General features: G+C 41.7%; 3 long non-coding RNA genes across 3 annotated transcripts; all 3 read right to left on the bottom strand.

The window, feature by feature from the left end:
* Positions 1–458: 458 nt before the first annotated feature.
* On the bottom strand, positions 459–1,300 carry LOC134440697 (uncharacterized). Its single transcript, XR_010033002.1, has 3 exons — positions 906–1,300; positions 621–762; positions 459–531 (listed from the first exon to the last, which is right to left on the bottom strand). It is a non-coding gene; the product is annotated as an uncharacterized LOC134440697 (long non-coding RNA).
* A 4,915-nt stretch (positions 1,301–6,215) lies between these two features.
* On the bottom strand, positions 6,216–8,530 carry LOC134439712 (uncharacterized). Its single transcript, XR_010032826.1, has 4 exons — positions 8,443–8,530; positions 7,924–8,125; positions 7,514–7,658; positions 6,216–6,836 (listed from the first exon to the last, which is right to left on the bottom strand). It is a non-coding gene; the product is annotated as an uncharacterized LOC134439712 (long non-coding RNA).
* A 1,197-nt stretch (positions 8,531–9,727) lies between these two features.
* Positions 9,728–11,614, bottom strand: LOC134440209 (uncharacterized). Its single transcript, XR_010032927.1, has 3 exons — positions 11,230–11,614; positions 10,113–10,182; positions 9,728–9,804 (listed from the first exon to the last, which is right to left on the bottom strand). It is a non-coding gene; the product is annotated as an uncharacterized LOC134440209 (long non-coding RNA).
* Between the last annotated feature and the right edge of the window lie 1,519 nt (positions 11,615–13,133).

Here is a 13,133-nt window from a genome sequence, read left to right as displayed (position 1 = left end):
CATCTGATTAGCAAACAACCCCATCCCAACCAGTGTCTCTGCCTACTCAACACCGCACTCCTGGAAGTTGCAGGGAAAGGTGAAGAGCTGTTCCCTTCTTGTGGTGCCCCCACGCCTTTTTGGTTGAGGCAGCTTCTTCACCACATCAATTTTTGGGACATGCGCCACATCATTTTCTTTTATAGAAAATGTTGGTCTCTCCCATACTTTCTGGCTTTCCTGAATTCTTCTGAGGAATTGGGTGAGTATTTCATCGCCTTTCACCTGTTCGACCATCCTGACATAACGGACGAACCTGTGCTTTGTTGCAAAATTCACAAGCACAAATGTATGTATGTATTATTATTATTGTTGTTATTATATTTCATCAGTCTGCCATAATAAGGTAATAACTGTATTCATTATCACAAACAACCAAACATCCTCAGCCTGATGTTATCTACTTAAATGTAGCTTACCTGTCGGGGCTTTTGGACGGTAAATGCTCCTGTCTCATCCACATTATATATCATGTGTGGGGGTAATGAGTGCCTGTTAAAGAAAAGAAGCTTTGTCAGAATCAAAGCAACATCTAGAAGCTAAAGCCTGCATAATTGTAATTGAAGAATTCATTCTGTCACCTGTCCATGACTGCAGCCAAGTTATCAAAGAACTCTCCTACTGTCGTTCTGTTAAAGGCCGTCACCCTTCCAAGTGATGTTGCCTCTGGGGTTCTCACCGAAAGGTGGTGCCGCTTAAGAAAACTTGTGAACCAATCCTCTCCTGGATAGACAATTGATTATTATAATAATGTATTATAAGTAGATTTAGCTTTGTGGTAGGCTGAAATTTGCCGTCCTCAGCTAACCTACAACTGGCCTCAGTTACCTACTGAAACATGTGATCTCTATTATGCCCTGGCTTACCTGCACATGCTTTTCTCGTCCAATTTTCAGGGACGGGGATTTTATTTCTGATGACAAATTCAAATGCCAGTTCACAGCACTTCATTGGGTCCAGACCGTGAAATTGATCTGCCAGCCTCTTAAAATCATTGGCCTAATCGTCCTCCATGCTGGGTGAAAAAAACCTTTTTGCTGAGGCCACAGCACCCCAGCCTACTGTTTTGACCTCGCCTTTCTCTCTTTTTTTTTTTAATGAATCTATACAGGGTGGTCTTGTCAATGCTCCTCTCCATGGCTGCTTCCCTCAACGACATCTTCCCTTCCATCACCTCTGCCACTCACTGAGGGGTGTTTGGCCCCAGGTTGTCTTCCGTTTGTAAATTCGTGGCATGCTGGCTTATCTACAATGTTTACAACATGAATAATAAGTCAGTTATAATGTGGTATTGCTTTAAAATAAGTTTGAGAGTAAATTTAAAACAAGGTTCATGGTGGGGTAAAGTGAGACACTGTCTCACTTTACCCCATTTCATTTGTCTCACTTTACCCCATAGCCACCTTTTCAGAAAAAAACCACATGGCTAGCAATTCAGGGTAATGTTTAGCTAGTATCAAGCACATGGTCTTATATGTTGGAAGTTCACTAACATTTGGGGTGTAACTTTTTCCTGAGCCTTCTTGCTTTCACAAAATTCACAAAAAACTTCACCGACAGAAAATTTACTTTTACATGGGAAAAATACATATTTATGAAAAAAACAGACTTATCACACTGTCAGCACCAACTTTTTTTTCTGGTGATCGTGGAATGGGAGGGCCTTGGAGATGTGGTGGTCACATGATCATAACTATGTTCAGTTGCCTAGATACAGGGGGTGTCTCACATTACCCGGTGTCTCACTTTACCCCGCTCTCCCCTACGGACAGCTTCAGCATAGGAACAACAAGGGAGCCGTCATTGCATCGGTTTCTAAGCACAGGTTGCAGGAAGCATATCAAAATAAAAGCTCAATTCGTTCTCAGTGTGTCATGGGGCACCTAAGTCACGCCCTTCTACTTCCGATCCATGGGGCTGGAGCTCTCAAAATTTTGAATGCGAGTTAATGGAGCGAGTCAAGCTAAATCCTCATCCCGTTTGGCATGTGCTCCGGATTTCACATATGATGACAGTGAATTTGAAAGGTTTGGATTTGCGTCGTAAGACCACTCATTTTCGGCACGCAAGAAACGTTATTTTAGCTTTTGTGCAAAACTGTGTTGGAGACTACATGTGCGCCTCGCATATCTGACGTGAACCGAGGCACAGCCAACCCTACCGCTGCACCGTGGCTTAAGTGGCTGCACGTCGGACATGTGACGTCTGTTGTGTAGTCCAAATAATTACATATTTTTTCAACACACAACTCAAAAATCGCTTGCCAAGTGAAGTCAACAAACACACCATTGGTTAGCATATTTCTGATCGACGGGATGATGCGAGGTGGATCGGAAAATAGCTTTGATCAGTCCATTACAACCCAGTCAAAAGTTTTTGCGTTGCCAGCGCCACAAGCCGCCCGGAAGGGGTGGAGACTTAGGTGCCCCATTATCTAAAATCACAAGTCAGTGTTTAAAATGGTCATTCTGCACTGACCCAATAGTCCCACTGCCTACAGTGTAACCATTTTGTTTTGACACTGCAAATGTGTTATTTTGTCTGCTTAAAATGTAGGCCTTTTGTGTTTTAATCAAAACATTAATGAAGTATTATGAAAGTATCGGAATCGGGAATGTCATAATTCACAAAAATACAGAGACCATCAAAATATCCATTCCAATATTAATCAATTCAAACGTTCACTTATCACAGACAAATGTAGGCGTTTCATACCTGGCACGTGGTGACGTGCTTTTAATCAGCTGATGATGTCATAGAACAAGATCAATAAACAGGTATGGGGGGGATACATGCTCTCTCGCACCTGTAGCAACATGAGAGGTCAACTCTAAACAGCAAGATGTGTGGCCTCCCTTTCAGGAAAGATTTTTTGACTGAGGCCCCACCTCTAAAACAACATCAGCTGACTAAAAGCATGCCACCACAACACCAGGTGACCCTATGACGATGGCGGAATTTACGCAGAAACATATCAGGTATCCACCCACGTGGTCGCAACCATTGGTAAGAACAACAGTCAAACCCCTTTTATTTTGAAAACTGCCATTACATGACAATATTTCGCTCTTCACTACTATTCTGACAAAATACACACTGAAAAAAAAAAATCCGTAAAAAAACGGATAAAGTCCTGGCAATTTATTACCGGGGACATATCCGTTATGTGACGGACAGTTCCGTTTATTCTACAACGGAGAATTCCGTAATTTTACAGCAACTTCACCGTTCTTTCACATGCACTTCCGTTCATAATAAAAAAGGAGAATTCCGTAGATTTACACTAAATTCTCCGTTCATTCACATGCTCTTCCGTACATCATAAAAAAGGAGAATTCCGTAGATTTACAGTACATTTTCTGTTCATTTACATGTACTTCCGTTCATTATAAAAAGGAGGATTCCGTAGATTTACAATAAATTCTGTTTATTCAGTATTTCAGCAAGTATTCACAATGACTCATACAGTCTTTCCTTAACACTCTGAGGTCTACGGGGTCACCGGTGACCCCATCTGTCACTTCTACAAAAACATCTGTAACTCTGTGAGTTGTCATTCAAACAGAAAAGTGACAGCATTAAAAACCTTGAAACTTCTAGTTTTCAAATATATACTGACATTTATCACATGGAAAGTGACAGGGGGGGTTTACTTTTATCTAGCAAACACTTTTGTTTACAAGGTTCAATCTTCAAAAGTCTTGACTACATATATTTAGCGTGTGTTTTCTTGCACTGTTAAAAGACCTCTACAACGTTTTTTTTTTATACAGTTGTGATTAAACTCAATTAAAAAAAAAAAAGTATTACATTAACTTAACTGTCATATTCTTTTTTGTTAGGCTTTTCAGAAGAGGGGGAGATAACAAATGTTATCTTTTTCAAGAATAATTAACACCACTGCCAATTTCATGAAGTATTGATTATGACTCGTACACTATCATCTCTTAACAACATTACCGGTGTATAACAAAACCAGAAAGTCTTGAAATTCGAAATAGTGTTGAATATTCTTGAAAATAACATTGTTATGAAATAGCTTCCAACATATTGAAAGAAAAGACATTGTACCTTGGGTTAAGAGACAGTTCATCTGAATGAAAACTCTGCATTACATCAATGGGTCTTACATCTGCCACATCATATCATTTCACAATCGTCCAGTTTTACAACATATATATTTTTTAAAAATATGATGGTAACACTTAATTATATCCCCGAAACGCGGAGCGTCGGGGATGTAATGGTTTTGCGTGCGCCGCGTCCGCGTCCGCCGCGTCCGCGTCCGCCGCGTAAGGTCTTTCGTGTTAACGCGATAACTTTTGAACGGATGTTTGGATTTCTCCCAGATTTGGTGTGTGAATGCTCTAGGGCAGGTTCATGAACTGATTCGAGTTTGGAGGTCAACAATTTCAAGATGGCCGAATTCAAGATGGCCGAATTTTTGTTTGGCCCATTACTTCTGACCGGGTGGATGGATTTGTCCCAGATTTGGTGTGTGAATGCTCTAGGGTGGGCTCATGAACTGATTAGAGTTTGGAGGTTAACACTTTCAAGATGGCCGAATTCAAGATGGCCGAATTTTTGTTTGGTCCATAACTTCTGACCGGGTGGATGGATTTGTCCCAGATTTGGTGTGTGTGAATGTTCTAGGGTAGGTTCATGAACTGATTCGAGTTTGGAGGTCAACAATTTCAAGATGGCCGAATTCAAGATGGCCAAATTTTTGTTTGGCCCATTACTTCTGACCGGGTGGATGGATTTGTCCCAGATTTGGTGTGTGAATGCTCTAGGGTGGGTTCATGAACTGATTACAGTTTGGAGGTTAACACTTTTAAGATGGCGGAATTCAAGATGGCCGAATTTTTGTTTGGTCCATAACTTCTGACCGGGTGGATGGATTTGTCCCAGATTTGGTGTGTGAATGTTCTAGGGTAGGTTCATGAACTGATTCAAGTTTGAAGGTCAACAATTTCAAGATGGCCGAATTCAAGATGGCCGAATTTTTGTTTGGCCCATTACTTCTGACCGGGTGGATGGATTTGTCCCAGATTTGGTGTGTGAATGCTGCAGGGTAGGTTCATGAACTGATTCGAGTTTGGAGGTCAACACTTTCAAAATGGTGGAATTTTTATTTGGCCCATAACTTCTGACTGGGTGGATTGATTTGCCCGGTAACTCCTTAATTTAATGGTTCACCATTTCAGTGAATCTACCATATCAGGTAGGCCTACAGTGTAATAACCAGTGTAACAATATTTAATACCATGTAATACTAGTGTAATACCAGTGTAAAAATAGGCAATACCAGGTACAGTGTAATAACCAGTGTAACAATATGTAATACCATGTTAATACTAGTGTAATACCAGTGTACAAATATGCAATACCATGTAATACCACTTACACACAAATAGCCTACATGATATAAGTACAAAATTGGTATATGGTGTCACACTGGTATGACGTGGTATTAAATATTGTTACACTGGTTATTACACTGTACCTAATGTGGTATATCCACTGTAATAGTGAACCATTAAAACAGTGTTACCATTTGCCCCATTTTTTCCTTCATTTTCACAATAGTCATTTGGTTTTAAGCCTATGCACGTCATTGATCTATGTATAGATATTAAATATATTTATTTTATATTTTGTATTTATCATAAACGTTCATGAAAAGGTGGACGGGAGTGGTAGGAATGATTGGGGACTGGAAGCTTCGCGTTTCGGGGATATACCTTAAGCAGTCGAAGGCGACTGCACAGGCAGTCTAGTTTTAACATTACATCGCTTAGCACTAATACATAATATGTTAACCCATTGATGCCTAAAGCACTTGCAGAAAAGGGTGCTGATGCCATACAAAACTCCAGGCGCCAGGGCCAATGCAACATCCAGCATCAATGGGTTAATGCCTGTATAAGTAACTTGTAAGGCATGTACTAAGCGAAATCAAACATTTGTTAGGTCCTTATTGAGGTTATATTAGGTAATAAATCCCTAATTGTGCATGAACAAGTAATTTGCGAATACATGCCTAACATATATTTGATTTTGCTTAGTGCATGCCTTACAAGTTACTTAGAGCATACAGGCATTAATACTGTATGTATTAGAGCTAATAGATGTAATGCTAAAATAAAGTGTTGCCAAAATAATTCTCAGTAATAATCCTAACAAGCATGAACACAGATAAATTGTCATTAAGTGGTAAATTATAGAGAATCTGTCCTTGAGAAGGAACACAAAATGCTCTTTCTTCAGGTGTTACTTGAAGCTGCATAGGTTGTCTGAATGTCAGTGGATTCAAAAGAGTCATTGAAAGATACACCCATTTCTGTTGTTGTGGACTGGTGGTGTCTACGTAGTAAGTCCTTGTACACTTGAACAGCCATCTTGGCTGCATATTATCGTCATGCCCTGTGCATCTGACAAAGCGTGTACTTGGGCATAAACACATGTTGAGTGATCACTGGGTTGCTGGGAAGCTTTGAGAGAAGTTCTAGTACCTTTGGTCGTTTGTTGGTTGAGATGGAACGTCATAAACATATTCAAAGAAGGTGAAAACAGAGCTGAGCTGTGCTGGATATGACAAGTTGCAGACCCAGTAAAGCTTGAACAGCTTGTCAATTGTGCAAGTCAGGCCGTCTGCAACGGGAATGGTCACGCGGTCATTCCTGGTGGTGATGACAGACTCTTCAGGTTCCCAATGCAGACCACTAGTGGTTGGGTTGTGGATTCCATCTCAGTGTCAGTAGTGCAGTGAAGAGGGATGTGAAGTTGGTTCCAGACTGAGAAGAAGTAGAAGAGGAGGAGGAAGAAAAAGGACGAGAGAGAGAGAGAAAGAGAGAGAGAGAGAGAGACAGAGAGAGAGAGAGAGAGAGAGAGAGAGAGAGAGAGACACATCATCAATAATACTTAATAGCAAGTGTTACTTAACTGATTGAAAGGTATGAGCATACCAGTCAAACTAAGTATAGCCGAATCAACTACAGGTATACATACATTGATATCATGACATCTTCTTAGATCTTCATTAAACTGAGTGAATTTAATGTAATACATTTTTAATTTCATTATTTATATATACATATGAAGAGTTTATTTGCAAAACGGTGTATCTACCATTTTTTGCATTTTATTATTGAAAATGGCTGTCCAGAGGTCCTATCACCTATGTGTGAATTCTTGCCATTCAAATATTTTGAGAACATACTTTTTCAACTTACCGGTATATGAAATTCATTTTGCAATGCAATGCAGTGGAATGCCCAATACAAAATTGTTAATTTCCCAACATTCTACAAAATGGAGATACACCGTTTTGCAAATAAACTCTTCATATATATGACCGGTATACGTATGAACTTATACAGTATAATATCAAGGAGCCAAGACTGACTTGCACCAACACACACACACACGCACGCACGCACGCACGCACACACACACACACACACACGCCTACCAATGATGTCAGCGATGCAGAGTCCTAGCTGGCCAATAGTGTGTGAGGTGTTAAGTTCCGCCTCTCCGTGCAGCAGCAGCAGGTTGGAGGGCGGGACCTTTAGCTTGACTGACAGCTCTTCCACTGCATGCTTCAGAAGCTCTGTCTGCAACACACATACACATAAATATTACTTACACACACATCAGCTGTATAGGGTTCTCTACTTTCCATGGCTTCCCCCAACTATAAAACAGATTTATAATACTTCCTGTAAAAAGTCTTTGACTAGGCAAAGCGCTATACAAAACAGATGTCCTGCTCTGTGTGTGTGTGTGTGTGTGTGTGTGTGTGTGTGTGTGTGTGTGTGTGTTTACCTGTGCTAGTTGTATTTGGTGTATGTCTGGTCTGTGGCGTATCTTTAAGTTTACCAGTCGTGCCGGTGTGTTCTGCTGATGCTGCTGCGAGCGTTTTCATTGGCTGGTTTTCCTGCGAGGGCGTGGCCTGCATACGATGGCGATGTCTGCATCGTCAGACTCCTCTCCTTCATCCTCCTCCTTTAATTGGCTAGCTGCCGCAGCAATCCCGGCCCCTCTGGTGATGGACGCAGCATCCAGCCTCTTGTTAATCTCCCTGTCACACACACACACACACACACACACACACACACACACACACAATGTAAGGAAAGTTGACAAGACACTGTAGAGATAGTGTCAGTGCGTGGCGTGCCTTGAGTGGTGTGGAGGGGGAGGGCGGCGGAACGCCTCAGCACAGTCCTAACACCAACACATACACACACACAACACACATGATGGATATGGTAAGCATACAGCAATAAATGGGAAAAATATTGTAGGGGCTACTGTGTTGACTCATGGTCTGTGTGTGTGTGTGTGTGTGTGTGTGTGTGTGTGTGTGTGTGTGTGTGTGTGTGTGTGTGTACTCACATTGTGTTTTGCATGGGTTTGGTCACCTGGTCCGAGTCATCTGAGAGTTCGGTACACTGCTTCCCTCACCATCGCTGTCAGAAATCTGTCAAACACACAATATACAGTCTAAAGATCGCCGTCCGTGTTAGCTGTAACTTATCCAAATACTGCTACTTTATACAGCAGGCAGATATTTACTGACCAAGTTGCTCTCTATGACAAAAGTGCTATGGGCTACTGTGACAGGTAAACAAGAAACAACAGGTTAAAGGGACAGTTTGGTCAATTTCAACATGCAGTTGTATTGCTCACGCTACCCTTGACTTGTCAGTACCTGGTGATGGCACATTTTTCGGCTCAGCCCTTTCCGAGATATGAGCAATTCTAATGGGGGCAGCGTTTGTTTACATTTTTAAAAAATGAAACCTAGGCCAACTCCAAATATTTTCCCAAAAGGTACTGCTGTTTGCTAGTTGTCTGCTGATGTTTTATAACCTTTTGGATGTTTTTGGGAATAAATAAAAATGTTTTTTTGAAATGTAAACAAAGAGCTGCCCCCATTACAATGACCAGGATCTCGGAAACAGCTGAAGAAGAAGAAAAAAAATCTCAGGCACTGACAAGTCCAGGGTAGTGTGAGCATTACAACTGCATGTTGAAATTGACCAAACTGTCCCTTTAACAACTCTTAGCGCTAATTAGTTCTCTACAACTACAAACCGCTGCTGTTCCCTTCCGTTTGGGATCCATATCACCAAACTATAGTTCTCTTGAACTTAACTGCATTGAAAGCCGTGAAAGTGAAAGCCCATTGGGAAACTCCAACTCCGATTGTCATTGTGACACAGCACTCCACAGCACACAAGTGAACACTGCACACAACGAAATTGAATTCATGCCTCACCCGTGCAAGGGGGCAGCCGTCAGTGGCGCCCCATGGGGAGCAGTGCGGTGGGACGGTACCATGCTCAGGGTACCTCAGTCATGGAGGAGGATGGGGGAGAGCACTGGTTGATTACTCCCCCCACCAACCTGGCGGGTCGGGAGTCGAACCGGCAACCTCTAGGATGCAAGTCTGACGCCTTAACCGCTCACCCATGACTGCCCTATTGTTATAAGAATATGGCTATGACAGCCTTAAATAGCAGGTTAAAATATGCTCATTGACATTTTGGTGACAACAAGGTCATAACTCTGTACAGCAATGAGGTCCTAACAGAGGCTCTGCATGAAAGTGTTTTTAAAAATTAAAAGACGTTTTAAAAGTGACTATCCTTTGACACATACCTGCATAAAATCAACCAGAAAAGACATCTCAGATTTTACACTGCAGCGGCTTCGGAGGTAGAAGATGTGTGAGAACTGTGTAGCACTTTTCATCTGAAAATGAGAGCAGAAAATTGTACAGCAGTACTTAAATTTCACATTTACCAAAGTCTCTGTGTTATAACAATAACATATAGTAACATATTTATCACAATTGCATACAATACAACAATAAGAAAAATAATCAGAAAAAAAATCTTTAAAAAAAACAAATGAAAGGAGGCAGAGGGCCTGTAAGTGGATAGCAATGAGACACATGATCACATAGACAATATGATACACATGAAAAAAAACACACACACACACACACACACACACACACACACACACACACACACACACACACACACACACACACTTACCATCAGTCTGATCATCCAACTGTTCAATCAGAGTAGGAGCTTGGACAGATGTGGCCACAAGACCTGGGCCCTGATTAAGAGAGAAGAGAGAGGGGGAGAGCACGTTAGTTCCCAGTGCATTGAAGGCTGCTGTTCAACTCTGCCACCTAAAACTCAAACTTCTCTTCAAACGCCATGGTATCGTCACCAATTACCATTGCCTACAAAATCTCGTGCGTGGCCGTTTTATCCCTCGAACAGAGCGTGCATCTCGCACGTCGCACCCTCCATCTGAAACAACTGCCGGTATTTTCCCAACACCGTCATACGAGGTCTACCGAGACAAAACACGACAGTGTTGACCAGTTGCCCATATCTACCATATTCAACTACATACTGAAACGGTGAAAACCACGACACTTACACAGAACTACGGTTCAAAGTTTGTCTATTGACATCGAGCCAACACAAAACAGTGGGATACTGCTTCCTTACTCGTGCTATTCTTTATCATGTACCAGGGTGGCGGACGGTCTGATTTACATGATTTGACGCAGAACTGCTTAACTGAAGTTTAAAATGCTAGCTAGCCCCTGTCACTCTTGCCCCCTCCGATACCTGTTACTAGCAGCATCCACTTATGCCCCACTACCGGTACTAGCTCTACGTCAATCCATCCGTAGTGTTTCAGTATCCTTGGATAAATTCTGTCCGACTTTCTTTCTTTCTTTTATGTTCAGAAAATAGCTTTCAACTTCACATCAGTAAAGTGCCGCCTGACTTATTTCACACCACCAGCTAATTACCCTATTAGCAACCAATGTTAGCAAACCATCCAATATCACATTTCAAACCTTTCATTTTCCCAACACAAAACGTTTTAACCATTAAGTTAGTCCACATGTGAATTAAAAGAAAATAAATATAATTTATAGTGCAAGCGTTAAAGATCAATAGCTAACTGAGTACCAATAACTAGCTAAATCTGATTGTAGGCTAGCTTAATGTTCACAGAATCACTGAGGCTGTTCCAATGTTCGTACAGCAAAAGTTGTGAAGCAGGGTTTGATTTTAACCATAAACTAACGCTAACACTCGTAATTGTTACGAAATTATACAAATAAAGCGAATTACTTACGCCAGCCTCTCTCGGTGTCTGAAGTCAAGTCGCCCGCATCTTGCATTTCCAACGGTAGAAAAGGCGGGCGGAAGTCTGCTTTCAAATGTCCACAGTCACGCGAGGGGACAGCCAAACGGCCGTTAGTTTCTCAATTGCAAGCACGACTCAGAAATGAACCTCTTAACTTCAGGTTTCACCCATTCTGTGTAAATCTTACACAAAAATGACACATAATCTGTCAATATGCTGTCTACACACATCTCAATGTGTTATTTTTTGACACATCTGTTTAGGCAGTGTATCCCACAGTGCATTGCGTTCTTCAAAATACGGGTAAAGCATCCGTAGAATGAGATAACGGAAAAATCCTTCATACGAATACGGTAGTTTGTACCGTTTAATTACGGACATTTTTTACTGTGCACACTGTTCTATTGTGCACCAGGTCCCTCTACCATCCACATCACCACCAAGTTCTGCACTTCCATCTGCTCCTTCGTCCAGGCCATCAAATGTCGCAAGTGAGGAGGAGGCAGACTCAGAAGTAGATATGGAATGTGAACTGCTTGATCTGAGCAAAAGTTTTGAGGATTGCGGCTTGAAAGATGTCAGCTTTGTACTGCCAAGCTCCCAGTCATCTTCCAGCGCAGGGACTATGTCGGGGTCTGGAAGCCTTTCTCAAGACACAGAGAGAGGGTGGGGACAGAGGAAGTGGTTGGTGAACGAATCAAACCTCTTACAACTCTTTCAAACATGTCCTAGTTGCATGAGTCTTATAACTGAGACGACGATCACCACCAAACTCTGAGTTTTGGCCTTTCAAACACATGACGCTAAAAACCTTGCAACTTATATACTGACAATTATCGCATGGGACGTGACAGGGGGGTGGGGGCCATTAGAGGTGTTACAGGTCCATCTAATTAGTATTCAACTAGCAGAGAAACAGGATGACTTACAATTACTTTTTCACTCATTGTAAGGAAACTTTCTAAATGCTCTTTTTACGTTTATGTTGCAAACACTTTTGTTTACAAGGTACAAACTTAAAAAGTCTTGGCAAAGTGTCACGCTCCGGTCCTGACTGTACGCAGTGGTAGCCCTGCACTTTCCACTCCATGGTTTCCTTGTGACCATGCCCTCTGGTGGCCTAGGCGCTGAACTTCCACCACTCTTCCAACAACCTATCACCAGCCTGGTTTCAGCTTCACCTGTGTCAACTCTCCTAATCACCCTCGGCTTTAAATCCTGACCTGGGACTCTGCTCATTGCAAGTTTGTTTGTTTTCTGTCTGTATGTGAAACTTTCTTGTCATGCCCTGATCCTGATCAAGTGCCACGTGAGTTTTTGGACTGCTTTTGAGATTTTTTCCTTTTTAATGAACTTTGGATTTTTGCCACATGTGCTTTGCATTGGACTACTGTTTGGAACTGAGCTTTGAGTTTTTGCCATGTGTGCCTCGCATCTTGATTTTTGAACCATTTTGACTGTTCTGGAGTTTTTTGCCACGTGAGCTTTGCATTTTCATTTTGAACTGTTCCAACTGTCTTGGAGTTTTTGCCACTTGTGCCTATTTTTGGTTTATGGATTTTCGGAGCATTTTGCCACCGTGACCTTCCTGTGTTTTGACCTTTTTGCCACATGAATATTTTTGTGAAGACCTGCCTTTCATTTTTTTGCCCACTGATACCCTGAACTGTGCTTGTCCTGAACATTGTTTTTTGCCTCACCCCACCAACTTCTTGCCCTGAAATAAACCTCACTCTGATTGCCATTTTTTGTCCTGGTCTGCTTCTGGGTTTCCAAGTACTGTTCTGACAGCAAAGTATATTTACAGTATGTTTTCTTGCACTGACTGAAGACCTCAAACCTTTTTTTTAAATACAGCTTTGTTTACAATCTAAATAAAAAATGTTTGCATT

The sequence above is a fragment of the Engraulis encrasicolus genome, chromosome 23 (assembly GCF_034702125.1).
Source record: "Engraulis encrasicolus isolate BLACKSEA-1 chromosome 23, IST_EnEncr_1.0, whole genome shotgun sequence".
In the NCBI taxonomy this organism is placed as follows: domain Eukaryota; kingdom Metazoa; phylum Chordata; class Actinopteri; order Clupeiformes; family Engraulidae; genus Engraulis; species Engraulis encrasicolus.
The sequence above is the reverse complement of the archived record's forward strand: the minus strand, read 5'-3'. Positions and strand labels throughout refer to the sequence as shown.